This window comes from Arachis ipaensis, chromosome B9 (assembly GCF_059453495.1).
Source record: "Arachis ipaensis isolate K30076 ecotype BB chromosome B9, ASM5945349v1, whole genome shotgun sequence".
Lineage (NCBI taxonomy): Eukaryota > Viridiplantae > Streptophyta > Magnoliopsida > Fabales > Fabaceae > Arachis > Arachis ipaensis.
Window position 1 is genome coordinate 15,492,136 of NC_142444.1, and position 17,519 is coordinate 15,509,654.

Sequence of the window (17,519 nt, forward strand, 5' to 3'; positions counted from 1 at the left end):
CTGTAGTTTTTGCTCGTTTTGCACGTGTGTGTTTTTCGCTTGTTTCGCACCTATGAGTGTTTTTCTTTATTTAATTATTTTTTGTATGTTTTGCTTGTTTCGCACGTATGCGTGTTTTTCGCTCATATGGCAAGTTTGTCTGTTTTTCGCTCGTTTCGCACAATTGGGTGTCTTTATCGTTTCGAACGTGTTATTTTTTTTTTTTGTGTTTTTCGCTAGTTTTGCATGTGTGTGTTTTTCTTTGTGCTTTTTCGCTCGTTTCTCACATGTGGGTGTGTTTTTCTTTCTGTTTTTTCCTCTTTTTGCACATCTTCATGTTTTTCACTCGTTTTGCAGGTGTGTGTTTTTCGCTCGTTCCGCAAGTGTTGTGTTTCTTTTGTTTTTTTGCTCAGTACGCATGTGTCGGTGTTTTTCACACGTGTGTGTTTTTTTATTTATTTTTTTTATGTTTTTCGCTCGTTTCGCACGCGTGTATTTTTTTATTTCCTTTTTTTGTGTTTTTCGCTCGTTTCGCAAATATGCTTATTTTTTTTCTTATTTTGCACGTGTGTTTTTCGCTCGTTTCGTACGTGTGTTTTTTTATTTTTTATGTTTTTTGCTCATTTCGCACGTGCGTGTCTTTTTTTGTATTTTTTGTTCGTTTCGCACGTGTGCATGTGTTTTGCTCATATCGCACGTTTGTGTGTTTTTTGCTCGTTTCGCACGTGTCGGTGTTTTTTTAATTTTCTTTTGTGTTTTTCGCTGGATTCGCACGTGTGTGTGATTTTCTTTGGGCTTTTTCGTTTGTTTTGCACGTGTTCGTGTTTTTTGCTCGTTTTGCACGTGTATTTTTCGCTTGTTCTGCACGTGTGTGTGTTTGTTTTGTATTTTCCCTCGTTTCACATGTGTCAGTGTTTTTCGCTCGTTTCGCACGTGTGCATTTTTTATTTATTTTTTATGTTTTTCGCTCGTTTCGCAAGTGTGATTTTTTGTCTATTTTTCGCTCGTTTTTCACACGTGTGTGTATTTTTTTCTCGTTTCTCATGTTTGTGTTTTTTATTTTTTATTTTTTGTGTTTTTCTCTCATTTTGCACGTATGCGTGTTTTTCGCACACTTCGCACGTGTGTGTCTTTCGCTCATTTCACACGTGTGATTTTTTTATTTTTTATATGTCTTTCGCTCGTTTCGCGCATGTGTGTTTTTTTATATTTTTGGCTCGTTTTCGCACCAAGTGTGTATTTTTCGCTCGTTTCTCGTGTGTGTTTTTTTATTTTTTTATTTTTTTTGTGTTTTTCACTCGTTTCGCACTTGTGCGTGTTTTTCGCTCATTTCGCACGTGTTCGTGTTTTTCTCTCGTTTTTGCACGTGTGCGTGTTTTCTATTCGTTTTTGCATGTGTGCGTGTTTTCCGCTCGTTTTTGCGTGTGTTCTTGTTTTTTGCTCGTTTCGCACGTGTGGGTGTTTTTCGCTCGTTTCGCACATGTGTGTTTTTTATCGTTTTGCACGTGTGTGCTTTTTTATTTTTTTTTATCGATGGTTTCGCACATGTGCGTGTTTTTCGCTCGTTTCGCACGTGTGTGTATTTTTCGCTCGTTTCGCACGCGTGTGGGTGTCTTTTTTCATTTGTGTTTTTCGCTCGTTTCGCACGGGGTGTGTGGGTTTTTTTTTGTGTTTTTCGCCGTTTTGCGTTTTTTTGCGTTTTTTGCTCGTTTCTCACGTGTGTTTTTTTATTTATTTTTATCTTTTTCGCTCGTTTCGCACATGTGTGTGTGTTTTTCGCTCGTTTCGCACGTGTATGTATGTGTTTGTTTTTTATTTTTTGTGTTTTTCGCTCGTTTCGCACATGTGTGTTTTTATCGTTTCGCATGTATGTGCTTTTTTTTTTGTTTTTTGCTCGTTTCGCACGTATGTGTGTTTTTCGCTCGTTTAGCACGTGTGTCTTTCGCTCGTTTCGCACGTGTGTGTTTTTCGTTTTTTTCGCACGTGTGTGTGTTTATCGCCCATTTCGCATGAATGTATGTTTTTCTCTCATTTCGCACGTGTGTGGGGATTTTTTTTTGTGTTTTAAGATTGTTTCTCACGCGTATGTGTGTGTGTTTTGTGTGTTTTTCGCTCGTTTCACATGTGTGTGTGTTTTTTGCTCGTTTCTCACGTGTGTGTATGTGTGTGTTTTTTTTATTTTTTGTTTTTTGCTCGTTCTGCACGTATGTGTGTTTTTCGATCATTTAGTACGTGTGTGTTTTTCGCTCGTTTCGCACGTGTGTGTTTTTTTGCACAATTTGTATGTGTACATTTTTCGCTAGTTTCGCATGTATGTGAGTTTTTCGCTCGTTTTCCCCGTGTGTGTGGTTTTTTCGTATTTTTCGCTTGTTTCTCACGTGTATGTGTGTGTGTTTGTGTTTTTTTGCTGGTTTCTTACGTGTGTTTTTTCCGGCCGTTTTGCATGTGTATGTGTGTCTGTGCGTTTTTTTGTGTTTATCGCTCATTTTGTATGTGTGCGTATTTTTCGCTCGTTTTGCACTTATGTGTGTTTGTCGCTCATTTCGCACGTGTGTGTGTAATTTTTTTGTTTTTCGCTCGTTTCGCACGTGTGTTTTTTGGTGTTTTTGGTTGGTTTCGCACGTACGCGTGTTTTTCGCTCGTTTCGTACGTGTGTGTATTTTTCGCTGGTTTCTCATGTGTGTTTTTTATTTTTGTGTTTTTCGCTCGATTTGCGTGTGTGTGTTTTTTGCTCGTTTCGCATGTGTGTGAGTGTTTTTATTTGTGTTTTTCGCTCATTTCGTACGTGTGTGTTTTTTGCGTGTTTTTCACTCGTTTCGCACGTGTGTGTTTCTGTTGTGTTGTGTTTTTTGCTAGTTTACCACGTGTGTGTTTTTCGCTCATTTCACACGTGTGTATGTGTGTGTTTTTCGCTCGTTTCATACGTGTGTGTGTTTTTTGTGTTTTTTAGTCGTTTTGCACGTGTGTGTGTATTTTTTTGTGTTTTTTACTCGTTTTGCAAGTGTGAGTGTTTTTCGCTCGTTTCGCACATGTGTGTTTTTTTATTTATTTTTTTAATGTTTTTCACTCGATTCGCATGTGTCTATGTTTTTTTTTGTATTTTGGGCTCGTTTTGCGCGTATGTGATATTGCTTGTTTCGCACGTGTGTGTTTTTTTTATTTTTTTATGTTTTTCACTCGATTCGCACGTGTCTGTGTTTTCTTTTGTATTTTTGGCTCATTTTGCACGTGTGTGTGTTTTTCACTTGTTTCGCACGTGTGTGTTTTTTTTATTTTATTATTTTTTTTATATTTTTCGCTAGTTTCGCACATATGCGTGTTTTTCACTCATTTGGCACGTGTGTGTGTGTTTTTCACTCGTTCCGCATATGCGGGTGTTTTTTATCGTTTCGCACATGTGTTTTATATTTTTTTTGTGTTTTTCGCTTGTTTCGCACGTGTGCGTGTTTTTTAATCGTTTCACACGGGCATGTGTTTTTTTTTGTATTTTTCACTCGTTTTACACGTGTGTGTTTTCTTTTATTCTTTTATTGTATTTTTTCGCTCGTTTCGCACATGTCCGTATTTTTCGCTTGTTTTGCACGTGTGTGTTTTTATTTGTGTTTTTCACTCGTTTCGCACGTGTGCGTATTTTTCGCTCGTTTCGCACGTGTGTGCATGTGTTTTTTTATTCTTTCATTTTTTGTTTTTTGCTCGTTTGGCACATTTCCGTATTTTTCGCTCATTTCGCACATGTGTGTTTTTTTCCTCGTTTTGCATGTATGTGTTTTTATTTGTGTTTTTCCTTCTTTTCGCACGTGTGTGTTTTTCGCTCGTTTCACATGTGTGTGTATGTTTTTTTGTGTTTTTCGCTCGTTTTGCACATGCATGCATATTTTTTTTGTGTATTTCGCTCGTTTCAGACTTGTTTGTTTTTCACTCATTTCACACGTGTGTGTTTTTCTTTGTGCTTTTTCGCTCTTTTCAAACGTGTTCGTGTTTTTCGCTCGTTTCTCACGTGTGTGTTTGGTTTTTTATTTATTTTTTGTGTTTTTCACTCGTTTTGCACGTGTCAGTGTTTGTCGCTCGTTTCGCACGTGTGTGTTTTTTATTTTTTATTATATTTTTTGCTCGTTCCGCACGTGTGTGTTTTTCGCTCGTATCGCACATGTGGTGGTTTTTTTGTGCTTTTTGTTGGATTCGCACGTGTGCGTGTTTTTTTCTCGTTTCGCACGTGTGTGTTTTTCACTCGTTTCGCACGTGTACGTGTTTTTCGCTCGTTTCGCACGTGTACGTGTTTTTCGCTCGTTTCGCATGTGTGCGTATTTTCGCTCGTTTCGCACGCCTGTGTGTGGTTTTTTCTTTTTTTGCTCGTTTCGCACGTGCGCGTATTTTTTGCTCGTTTTGTTCGCGCGTATTTTTGCTGGTTTTGCACGCGTGTGTGTGTTTATTTGTCTTTTTCGCTCTTTTCGCACGTGTGCATGTTTTTCGCTCGTTTCGCACGTGCGTGTGTGTGTTTTTCTTTGTGTTTTCGCTCTTTTCGCATGTGTGCATATTTTTCGCTCTTTTCGCACGTGTGTGTTTATTTGTGTTTTTTACTCGTTTTATACGTGTTAGTGTTTTTCGCTCATTTCGTACGTGTGTATTTTTTATTTATTTTTTTTGGTTTTCACTTGTTTCGCACGTGTGTGTTTTTTCTGTAGTTTTCGCTCGTTTTGCATGTGTGTGTTTTTCGCTTGTGTCGCACCTATGAGTGTTTTTCTTTATTTAATTATTTTTTGTATGTTTTGCTTGTTTCGCACGTATGCGTGTTTTTCGCTCATATGGCACGTTTGCCTGTTTTTCGCTCGTTTCGCACAATTGGGTGTTTTTATCGTTTTGAACGTGTTTTTTTTGTTTTTCTTTGTGCTTTTTCGCTTGTTTCTCACGTGTGGGTGTGTTTTTCTTTCTGTTTTTTCCTCTTTTTGCACATCTTCGTGTTTTCACTCGTTTTGCACGTGTATTTTTTGCTCGTTCCGCAAGTGTTGTGTTTCTTTTGTTTTTTCGCTCAGTACGCATGTGTCGGTGTTTTTCACACGTGTGTGTTTTTTTATTTATTTTTTTATGTTTTTCGCTCGTTTCGCACGTGTGTGTTTTTTTCTAGTTTTCGCTCGTTTCTCGTGCGTGTGTTTTTTTATTTCCTTTTTTTGTGTTTTTCGCTCGTTTCGCACATATACTTATTTCGCACGTGTGTTTTTCGCTCGTTACCTCGTTTCGCACGTACGTGTTTTTTTCGCTCGTTTCGCACGTGTGTTTTTTGCTCGTTCGTACGTGTGTGTGTTTTTTTATTTTTTTATGTTTTTCGCTCATTTCGCACGTGCGTGTCTCTTTTTGTATTTTTTGCTCGTTTCGCACGTGTGCATGTTTTTTGCTCATATCGCACGTTTGTGTGTTTTTTGCTCGTTTCTCACATGTCGGTGTTTTTTTATTTTCTTTTGTATTTTTCGCTGGATTCGCACGTGTGTGTGATGTTCTTTGGGCTTTTTCGTTTGTTTCGCACGTGTTCGTGTTTTTTGCTCATTTCACACGTGTGTTTTTCGCCGTTTCGCGTTTTGTTGCATTTTTTGCTCGTTTCTCACGTGTGTTTTTTATTTATTTTTGTTATCTTTTTCGCTCGTTTCGCACATGTGTGTGTGTTTTTCGCTCGTTTCGCACGTGTGTATGTGTCTGTATTTTATTTTTTGTGTTTTTCGCTCGTTTCGCACATTTGTGTTTTTTATCGTTTCGCATGTATGTGCTTTTTTTTTTCTTTTCGCTGGTTTAGCATACGTGTGGGTGTTTTTTAATTTTTTTTGTTTTTTGCTCGTTTCGCACGTATGTGTGTTTTTCGCTCGTTTCGCACGTATGTGTGATTTTTGTTCATTTAGCACGTGTGTCTTTCGCTCGTTTCGCATGTGTGTGTTTTTCGCTCATTTCGCACATGTGCGTGTTAATCGCTCGTTTCACATGAATGTATGTTTTTCTCTCGTTTCGCACATGTGTGTGGATTTTTTTTGTGTTTTAAGATCGTTTCTCACGCGTATGTGTGTGTGTTTTGTGTGTTTTTCGCTCGTTTCACATGTGTGTGTGTTTTTCGCTCGTTTCTCACGTGTGTGTGTTTTTTTTTGTTTTTTGCTCGTTCTGCACGTATGCGTGTTTTTCGCTCATTTAGTACATGTGTGTTTTTCGCTCGTTTCGCACGTGTGTTTTTTTGTGTGTTTTTTGCACAATTTGTATGTGTACGTTTTTTCGCTCATTTCGCATGTATGTGAGTTTTTCGCTCGTTTTCCACGTGTGTGTGGTTTTTTGTATTTTTCGCTTGTTTCTCACGTGTATGTGTGTGTTTGTGTTTTTTTTTTGTGTTTTTTCGCTGGTTTCTCTCGTGTGTTTTTTTTCGGTCATTTTGCACGTGTATGTGTGTGTGTGTGTTTTTTTGTGTTTATCGCTCGTTTCGCACGTGTGTATATTTTTCTCTCATTTTGCACTTATGTGTGTTTGTCGCTTATTTCGCACGTGTGTGTGTGTGTAATTTTTTTGTTTTTCGCTCGTTTCGCACGTGTGTTTTTTGGTGTTTTTGGCTGGTTTTGCACGTACGCGTGTTTTTCGCTCGTTTCGTACGTGTGTGTTTTTTTTGCTGGTTTCTCATGTGTATTTTTTATTTTTTGTGTTTTTTGCTCGTTTTGCATGTGTGTGTTTTTTGCTCGTTTCGCATGTGTGTGAGTGTTTTTATTTGTGTTTTTCGCTCATTTCGCATGTGTGTTTTTTTGCGTGTTTTTCACTCGTTTCACACATGTGTGTTTCTGTTGTGTTGTGTTTTTCGCTAGTTTACCATGTGTGTGTTTTTCGCTCATTTCGCACGTGTGTATGTGTGTGTTTTTTTTTTTGTGTTTTTCGCTCATTTCGCACGTGTGTGTGGTTTTTGTGTTTTTTAGTCATTTTGCACGTGTGTGTGTGTGTGTATTTTTTGTGTTTTTTACTCGTTTTGCAAGTATGAGTGTTTTTCGCTCGCTTCGCACGTGTGTGTTTTTTTATTTATTTTTTTATGTTTTTCACTTGATTCGCACGTGTCTGTGTTTTTTTGTATTTTTGGCTCGTTTTGCACGTGTGGGTGTTTTCACTTGTTTCGCACGTGTGTGTTTTTTTAATTTTATTATTTTTTTATATTTTTCGCTAGTTTCGCACATATGCGTGTTTTTCACTCATTTGGCACGTGTGTGTGTTTTTCGCTCGTTTCGCATATGCGGGTGTTTTTTATCGTTTCGCACATGTGTTTTTTATTTTTTTTTTTGTTTTTCACTTGTTTCGCACGTGTGCGTGTTTTTCAATCGTTTCACACGGGTGTGTGTTTTTTTTGTGTTTTTCACTCGTTTTGCACGTGTGTGTTCTGTTTTATTCTTTTATTGTATTTTTTTCGCTCCTTTTGCACATGCCCGTATCTTTCGCTTGTTTTGCACGTGTGTATTTTTATTTGTCTTTTTCACTCGTTTCGCACGTGTGCGTATTTTTTGCTCGTTTCGCACGTGTGTGTGTGTTTTTTTATTCTTTCATTCTTTGTTTTTTGCTCGTTTGGCACATTCCCGTATTTTTTGCTCATTTTGCACATGTGTGTTTTTTTCCTCGTTTCGCATTTATGTGTTTTTATTTCTGTTTTTCCTTCTTTTCGCATGTGTGTGTGTTTTTCGTTCGTTTCGCACGTGTGTGTATGTTTTTTTGTGTTTTTCGATCATTTCGCACATGCCTGCATATTTTTTTTGTGTGTTTCGCTCGTTTCAAACATGTTTGTTTTTCACTCGTTTCGCACGTGTGTGTGTTTTTCTTTGTGCTTTTTTGCTCTTTTCAAATGTGTTCGTGTTTTTCGCTCGTTTCTCACGTGTGTGTTTGGTTTTTTATTTATTTTTTGTGTTTTTCGCACGTGTATGTTTTTTTTTATTTTTCGCTCATTTCGCACGTGTGTGTGATTTTTTATATTTTATTTTTTGTGTTTTTCGCTTGTTTCGCACGTGTGGATTTGTGTGTGTGTATTTTTTTGTGCTTTTTGCTCGTTTCGCACGTGTGCGTGTTTTTCGCTCGTTTCGCACGTTTGTGTGTTTGTCGCTCGTTTCGCACGTATGTGTTCTTTTATTTTTTATTTTTTTATTTTTTTGTCTTTTTCACTCGTTTCGCACGTGTGCGAGTTTTTCGCTCGTTTCGCACGTGTCTGTGTTTTTTGCTCTTTTCGCACGTGTGTGTATTTTTCGCTCATTTTTTATGCGTGTGTATTTTTCGCTCATTTCGCATGTGTGTATTTTTTTTGTGTTTTCTACTCGTTTTGCACGTGTGTTTTTTATTTTTTTTTATGTTTTTTGTTCCTTTTGCACGTGTGTATTTTTTTGTATTTTTCGCTCGTTTTGCACGTGTGTGTTTTTCGCTTGTTTTGTATGTGTGTTTTTTTTGCTTTTATTATTATTTTTTGTGTTTTTCGCTTGTTTCGCACATATGTAGGTTTTTCGCTCATTTTGCACACGCGAGAAAAGATCGAAAAACACAAAGAATAACACACAGGGACATGGGTGCGAAACGAGCGAAAAACAAAAAAATTACACACACAAGTGCGAAACAAGCAACAAACACACATAAGTGCAAAACGAGCGAAAAATACGCACATGTGCGAAAGGAGCGAAAAACACAAAAAAACACACACATACACGTGCAAAACGAGCGAAGAAATACATGTGTGAAACTAGCGAAAAAACACAAAAAACACAAACACACACATACACGTGAGAAACAAGCGAAAAACACAAAAAAACCACACACACGTACAAAACGAGCGAAAAACTCGCATACATGTGAAACGATCAAAAACACGCACACGTGCAAAATGTGCGAAAAACACACAAAAAACACACACGTGCAAAATGAGCGAAAAACACACACATGTGCTAAATGAGCGAAAAACACGCATACGTGCAAAACGAGAGAAATACAAAAAAATTAAAATAAACACACACACTCTTGCGAAACGAGCAAAAAACACAAAAAACCACACACACGTGCAAAACGAGCAAAAAACTCACATACGTGCGAAACGAGCGAAAAATACACACACGTGCGAAAAACACGCGCATGTGTGAAACCAGCGATAAACAAAAAAATAAAAAAAACACACGTGCGAAACGATAAAAAACACACACATGTGTGAAACAAGCGAAAAACACAAAAAAGAATAAAAAACACACACATACACACACTTGCGAAACAAGCGAAAAACACATACACGAGCGAAACGAGTGAAAAACTAAAAAAAAACACACACGTGTGAAACGAGAAAAAAATACAAAAAAATAAATAAAAAAACAAACACACAAGCGTGAAACAAGCGAAAAACATGCACACGGCGAAATGAGCGAAGAACACAAAAAAATGCTCACACACGTGCGAAACAAGCGAAAAACACAAACGTGCGAAACAAACGAAAAACACAAAAATGATAAACACACACATAAGCGTGGAAAATGAGCGAAAAACACACACGTGTAAAACGATCGAAAAACACACACGTGCGAAACGATCAAAAAACACACACACGAGCTAAATGAGCGAAAAACACGCATACGTGCAAAACGTGTGAAAAACAAAAAAATTAAAACACACACACACGTGCGAAACGGGTGAAAAATACCCACATGCAAAACGAGCGAATAACACACACGTGTGAAACTAGCGAAAAAGAAAAAAACACACACACACATATACACGTGGGAAACGAGCGAGAAACGCAAAAAAAACCACACACACGTGCGAAACGAGCGAAAAACAAACATTCATGCGAAACGAGCGAAAAATACGCACACGTGTGAAATGGGCGAAGCACACACGCGTGCAAAACGAGCGAAAGATACACACGTGCTAAATGAGCGAAAAACACGCATACGTGCGAAATGAGCGAAAAATGCGAACGGGCGAAATGAGTGAAAAACAAAAAAATGCACACGTGCGAAACAAGCGAAAAACACACACGTGAGAAATGAGCGAAAAACAACAAAAAAACCACACACCCCCGTGTGAAACGAGCGAAAAACACAAAATGAAAAAAGACACCCACACGTTTGCGAAACGAGCGAAAAACACGCACACGTGCGAAATGAGCGAAAAACACGCATACGTGCAAAACGTGTGAAAAACAAAAAAATTAAAACACACACACAGACACGTGCGAAACGGGTGAAAAATACCCACATGCGAAACGAGCGAATAGCACACACGTGTCAAACTAGCGAAAAAGAAAAAAAAACACACATACACGTGGGAAACAAGCGAAAAACGAAAAAAAACCACACACACGTGCGAAACGAGCGAAAAATAAACATTCATGCAAAACGAGCGAAAAACACGCACATGTGTGAAATGGGCGAAACACACACACGTGCGAAACGAGCGAAAGATAGACACGTGCTAAATGAGAAAAAACACGCATACGTGCGAAACGAGTGAAAAATGCGAACGGGCGAAATGAGTGAAAAACAAAAAAACGCACACGTGCGAAACGTGCGAAAAACACACACGTGAGAAATGAGCGAAAAACAACAAAAAAACCACACACCCCCGTGTGAAACGAGCGAAAAACACAAAATGAAAAAAGACACCCACACGTGTGCGAAACGAGCGAAAAACACGCACACGTGCGAAATGAGCGAAAAACACGCATACGTGCAAAACGTGTGAAAAACAAAAAAAAATTAAAACACACACACAGACACGTGCAAAACGGGTGAAAAATACCCACATGCGAAACGAGCGAATAGCACACACGTGTCAAACTAGCGAAAAAGAAAAAAAACACACACATACACGTGGGAAATGAGCGAAAAACGAAAAAAAACCACACACACGTGCGAAACGAGCGAAAAATAAACATTCATGCAAAACGAGCGAAAAACACGCACATGTGTGAAATAGGCGAAACACACACACGTGCGAAACGAGCGAAAGATAGACACGTGCTAAATGAGCAAAAAACACGCATACGTGCGAAACGAGCGAAAAATGCGAACGGGCGAAATGAGTGAAAAACAAAAAAACGCACATGTGTGAAACGAGCGAAAAATACACACGTGAGAAACGAGCGAAAAACACAAAAAAAACCACATACCCCGTGTGAAACGAGCGAAAAACACTAAAATGAAAAAAGACACCCACACATGTGCGAAACGAGCGAAAAACATGCACACGTGCGAAATGAGCGAAAAACACGAACATGAACGAAACCAGCGATAAACAAAAAAATAAAAAAAGCACACACGTGCGAAACGATAAAAAACACACATGTGCGAAAAGAGCGAAAAACATGCACACGTGCGAAACGAGCGAAAAACACCCACACATGCGAAAACAAGTTGAAAACACGCACACGTGCGAAAACGAGCAGAAAACACGCACACGTGCGAAAACGAGCGAAAAACATGAACACGTGCGAAATGAGTGAAAAACACGCATACGTGCGAAATGAGCGGAAAACACAAAATATATAAAAAAAACACACACGAGAGAACGAGCGAAAAATACACACTTGTGCGAAAACGGGCCAAAAATAGAAAAAACACATGTGCAAAACGTGTGAAATATGCGAAAACACGCATACGTGCGAAACGAGGGAAAAATACAAAAAAATAAAAAATAAAAAAACACACACGAGAAACAAGCGAAAAATACACACACGTGCGAAACGAGCAAAAAATAGAAAAAAAATCACACACTTGCGAAACGAGCGAAAAACATATAGAAAATAAATAAAAAACGCACACGTGCGAAACGAGCGAAAAACACTAAACATGCGAAACGAGTGAAAAAAACAAAGGAAACACACACGTGCAGAATGAGCGGAAAAAACACACGTGCAAAAAGAGAAAAAAAATACAAAGAAAAACACACACCCACACGTGCGAAATGAGCGAAAAACACACACACTTACGAAACGAGCGAAAAACACAAAAAAAATAAAAAAACACACGTGCGAAACGATAAAAACACCCACATGTGCGAAACAAGCGAAAAACATACAAACGTGTGATATGAGCGAAAAAACGCATACGTGCGAAACAAGCGAAAAACATACAAACGTGTGATATGAGCGAAAAAACGCATACACACAGGTGCGAAACAAGCGAAAAACACACACACATGCAAACGAGCAAAAAATACAAAAAAAAAAGACACACACGTGCGAAATGAGCGAAAAACATAAAAATATAAATATAAAAACACATACGTACGAAAAGAGCGAAAAACACACATATGGGCGAAACGAGCAAAAAACCCAAAAAAAATAAAACATAAAAAAACACAAACAAGAAACGAGCGAAAAATACACACACGTGCGAAACGAGCAAAAACACATATGTGGGTGTGTGTTTTTTTATTTGTGATTATTTTATTTTATTTTTTATTTTTTTGTGTTTGTCGCTCGTTTCGCACGTGTGTGTTTTTCGCTCGTTTCGCACGTGTACCTGTTTTTTGCTCGCTTCTCACGTGTGTATTTTTCGCTCGTTTCGCACGTGTGTGTTTTTCGCACGTGTGTGTGGGTGTGTTTATTTTTTTTTTTGTTCATTTCGCACCTGTGTGTGTGTGTGTGTGTTTTTTTCCCTCATTTCACGCATGTGCATGTTTTTCACTCATTTCACACGTGTGTGTTTGTTTTTCGCTCATTTCGCACATGCGTGTGCTTTTTGCTCGTTTCGCACGTGTGTGTGTTTTTCGCTCATTTCACACGTGTATGGGTTTTTTTTTGCTTCTTCGCACATGTGCGTGTTTTTCGCTCGGTTAGCACGTCTGCATGTTTTTCGCTCATTTCGCACGTGTGTTTTTTGCTCGTTTCGCACGTGTGCGTGTTTTTTTTCTCGTTTCGCTCGTTTGTGTGTGTATTTTTTTGTTTTTTGCTCGTTTTGCACATATGTGTGTTTTTTGCAAGGTTTTGAAAACCGGACCGGTCATCAAACCGTTCTAGTTACTGGTTCATTGGTTCACTAGTCTAACCGGTCTAACCAGTGGTTCAACCGGAAAAACCATTTTAGAATAAAATAATAAATAAATTATAAATAAACACCCTAAAATATCTTCCAAATTTAAAACACTACACAAAAAATTATCAACCAAATTCATATGATCTTATCAAAATACAAACTCAAAAATTAAATAGTAAAAAAAATATCTAAATATTAAATTTTGACTTTGAGGGTTAACAGGATCACTTAACACCTCAGAGAATAAGCAAGCATAACATATCACCAACTACCTATACACTTTGACTCTCCTTCCACTACCATCATCATCATTTATCAATTTATTTATATATGGCATTGGCAAGTAGCTATCCTACTCATTCAACAACAACCAGCATTTGATTTGATTTCCATTTTTAGCATTCAGCAACAACCATTACAAAACAGCAGCATAACAACAACAGTGCCATAACAAAACAGCAGCATAACAACAATAGCAGCTTAACAAGTCATTAATCACAAATTCCAAATTCAAAACTAGAATCCAACATCACATTGCTTGGTTTGATATCTCTGTGAACAACACATTGTTCCCATTCTGTGAACAACACATTGTTCCCATTCTGTGAACAACACTTGATATCTTCTTAACAGCAACAACCAAATCTAGATCAGCAAAGTAGCCTCTATACACTGCTCCAAATCCACCTTGGCCTAACTTCCTGTTTGGGGAAAAATCATTGATAGCAAAGACAATCTCTTCATAAGAGAATCTTCTTAGTCCTGCTCCTCTTTCAAAATCATCAATAATAGAGCTCACCCTCTCTATTTGGGCATCCTTTTTCTTGCTCTTCCATCTTCTAAATATCACACAATCACAGTGCCATAACAAAACAGCAGCATAATAACAACAACAACTTAACAAGCCACTAATCACAATGAAAAATAAAAAAAATCCTCAACAAGACCATATCTAAATTCTGCCTACAGCATTCAACAATATTGCAACAAACAAATTAGGAGCCATCAGAACTAGTAAAACACTATCAGCAACTGCCATCAGAACCATACATACAGAACCATACAATCAGAACCATACATAAAAATTTACAAATTTGTAAAATTTCACCATTAGCAACCAGCAAATACAAGACAGAACCAAAAGAAGAATTGAAGAACCAACCTTCAGAACCAAACTTGAAACAGTTGAAACCAAGACCGAAGCAGACTAGGGTTCAGTGAAGAAGAAGAAGAACCAAAAAATTGAAGAAGAAGACCAAAATTCAGTGAAGATGAAGACGAGAAGCCACTAACCTGAGTCCGTGCCGAGAAGCCAGCGAAGATGAAGAGCCGAAGAGGACCTGCCGAGTTACTGGGTTCCGGACACGAGGAAGAGGAAGAAGCGGCGGTGCTGGGGACCTGGGACGGCGGCGGCGCTGAGGACCTGGGTTAGCCGGCGACGATGGAGGGCTAGGCGACTAGGGTTTCTTCGATCAGAGTTCTCTGTTCTCCAGTACATGAATGAATGAATGAATGAATGATTGGGGGAAGAGGGGAGGGGGGTTTGGGTCATGCGTGGATGATCCGTTTCTTTTTTTTTTAACAATTTTAAAACGGCGTCGTTTACTCTGAACCTGCCGGTTACCGGTCCGGCCCAACCGACCGGTTCTTGGCCAGTTTGACGGTTTTTCAGTGGTTTTCCTACCAACGGTTATAGGGAGAGGACTGGACCGCTTGCATTGCCGGTTCCCAGTGGAACCGGTTCGACCGGCCGGTCCGGTCCAGTTTTTAGAACCTTGGTTTTTTGCTAGTTTCGCATATGTGTTTTTTGTGATTTTTTAATTTTTTTAACTTTGTTTTTGCTTTTATTTTTTTTTATCGTTTCACACGTGTGTGTGATTTTCACTCATTTCACACGTGTGTGGGTGTGTGTTTTTTTGTATTTTTTGCTCGTTTCATACATGTGTGTGTTTTTCGCTCGTTTCGCACGTTTGCGGGTTTTTCGCTTGTTTCGCACGTCTGTGTGTTTTTCACTCGTTTCGTACGCGCGCGTGTGAGTTTTTTGTGTTTTTTGCTCGTTTCGCACGTGTGCGTGTTTTTCTCTCATTTCGCACGTGTGTGTTTTTCGCTCATTTCGCACATGCGTGTGCTTTTTGCTCGTTTCGCACGTGTGTGTGTGTTTTCGCTCATTTCCCACATGCGTGTGTTTTTCGCTCGTTTCGCACGTGTGTGTGGTTTTTTTTGCTTCTTCGCACGTGTGCGTGTTTTTCTTTCGGTTAGTACGTCCGCATGTTTTTTGTTCGTTTCGCACGTGTGTGTATTTTGCTTGTTTTGCACGTGTGCGTGTTTTTTGCTCGTTTCGCTCGTTTGCGTGTGTATTTTTTTTATGTTTTTTGCTCGTTTTGCACATATGCGTGTTTTTCGCTAGGTTCGCACATGTGTGTATTTTTTTGAGATTTTTAATTTCTTTTAACTTTGTTTTTTCTTTTTTGTGTTTTTCGATCGTTTCGCATGTGTGTGTGGTTTTTGCTCGTTTCACACGTGTGTGGGTGTGTGTGTGTGTGTGTTTTGTGTTTTTTGCTCGTTTCACACATGTGTGTGTTTTTCGCTCGTTTGCGTATTTTTTGCTCGTTTCGCACGTCTGTATGTTTTTCACTCGATTCGTACGTGCGCGTGTGTGTTTTTTTTGTGTTTTTCTCTCGATTCGCATGTCTATGTGTGCGTGTGTTTTTTGTCTTTCGCTCGTTTCGCACGTCTGCATGTTTTTCGCTCATTTTTCACGTGTGTATATTTTTCGCTCGTTTCGCACGTGTGTGTCTATGTGTTTTTTTGTGTTTTATGCTCGTTTTGCACGAGTGTGTTTTTCTCTTGTTTCGCACGAGTGTGTTTATATGTGTTTGTGTGTGTTTTTTTTTCTTTTGCTCGTTCCGCACGTGTGTGTCTGTCTTTTTTGTGTTTTTTTGCTCGTTTTGCACGTGTTTGTGTGATTTTCGCTCGTTTCACACGTGTATGGGGTGTGTGTTTTTGTGTTTTTTGCTCGTTTCGCACTTGTGCGTGTTTTTCACTTGTTTTGCACATGTGCGTATTTTTCTCTCGTTTTGCACTTGTGTGTGTTTTTTCTGTGATTATTTTAGTTTATTTTTTTTATTTTTGGTGTTTGTCACTCATTTTGCACGTGTATTTTTTTCTCATTTTGCACGTGTGAGTCTGTGTTTTTTTTCTTTTTTTCTACTCGTTTGCACGTTTGCATGTTTTTCATCCGTTTCGCACGTGTGCGTGTTTTTTGCTCACGTGTATGTGTGTGTGTGTTTATTTTTGTTTTTCACTCGTTACGCACGTGTGTGTGTTTTTTCCTCGTCTGCATGTTTTTCGCTCGTTTCGCACGTCTGTATGTTTTTCACTCGTTTAGTACGCGCGCGTGTTTTTTCGTGTTTTTCGCTCGATTCGAATGTCTGTGTGTGCGTGTGTTTTTTGTCTTTCGCTCGTTTCGCACATCTACATGTTTTTCGCTCATTTTTCACACGTGTGTATTTTTCGCTCGTTTCGCACGTGTGTGTCTATGTGTTTTTTTTTTGTGTTTTATGCTCGTTTTGCACGTGTATTTTTCTCTTATTTTGCACGAGTGTGTGTGTATGTGTTTGTGTGTTTTTTTTGTCTTTCGCTCATTTTGCACGTGTGCGTATTTTTCGCTCGTTTCGCACGTGTGTGTATTTTTCACTCGTTTCGCACGTGTGTGTCTCTGTGTTTTTTTTGTGTTTTATGCTTGTTTAGCACGAGTGTGTTTGTATGTGTTTGTGTGTGTTTTTTTGTCTTTTGCTCGTTTCGCACGTCTGCGTGATTTTCGCTCGTTTCGCACGTGTATGGGGGGTGTGTTTTTGTGTTTTTTGCTCGTTTCGCACTTGTGTGTGTTTTTCACTCGTTTTGCACGTGCGTATTTTTCGCTCGTTTCGCACTTATGTGTGTTTTTTCTGTGATTATTTTATTTTACTTTTTTAATTTTTTGTGTTTGTCACTCGTTTTGCACGTGTATGTTTTGCTCATTTCGCACGTCTGAGTCTGTGTTTGTTTTTCTGTTTTTTACTCGTTTGCACATTTGCGTGTTTTTCACCCGTTTCGCACGTGTGCGTGTTTTTGCTCACGTGTGTGTGTGTGTGTGTGTTTATTTTTGTTTTTCACTCGTTACGCACGTGTGTGTGTTTTTTTTTTGTTTTTCGCTCGTTTTGCACCTGTGCATGTTTTTCGCTCATTTCGCACGTGCGTTTTATTTTGTGATTTTTTTATTTTTTAACTTTGTTTTTTTCTTTTTGTTGGTATTTTTTGCTCGTTTTGTACGTGTATGTGTTTTATTGGGTTTTTCTCTCCTTTCACACATGTGCGTGTTTTTCGCTCGTTTCACACTCGTTTCCCACGTGCGTGTGTTTTTCGCTCGTTTCACACTCGTTTTCCATGTGCTTGTGTTTTTCGCTCGTTTCACACTCGTTTCCCACGTGCGTGAGTCTTTCGCTCGTTTCGCACGTGCGTATGTCTTTCGCTCATTTTGCACGTGCGTTTGTCTTTCGCTCGTTT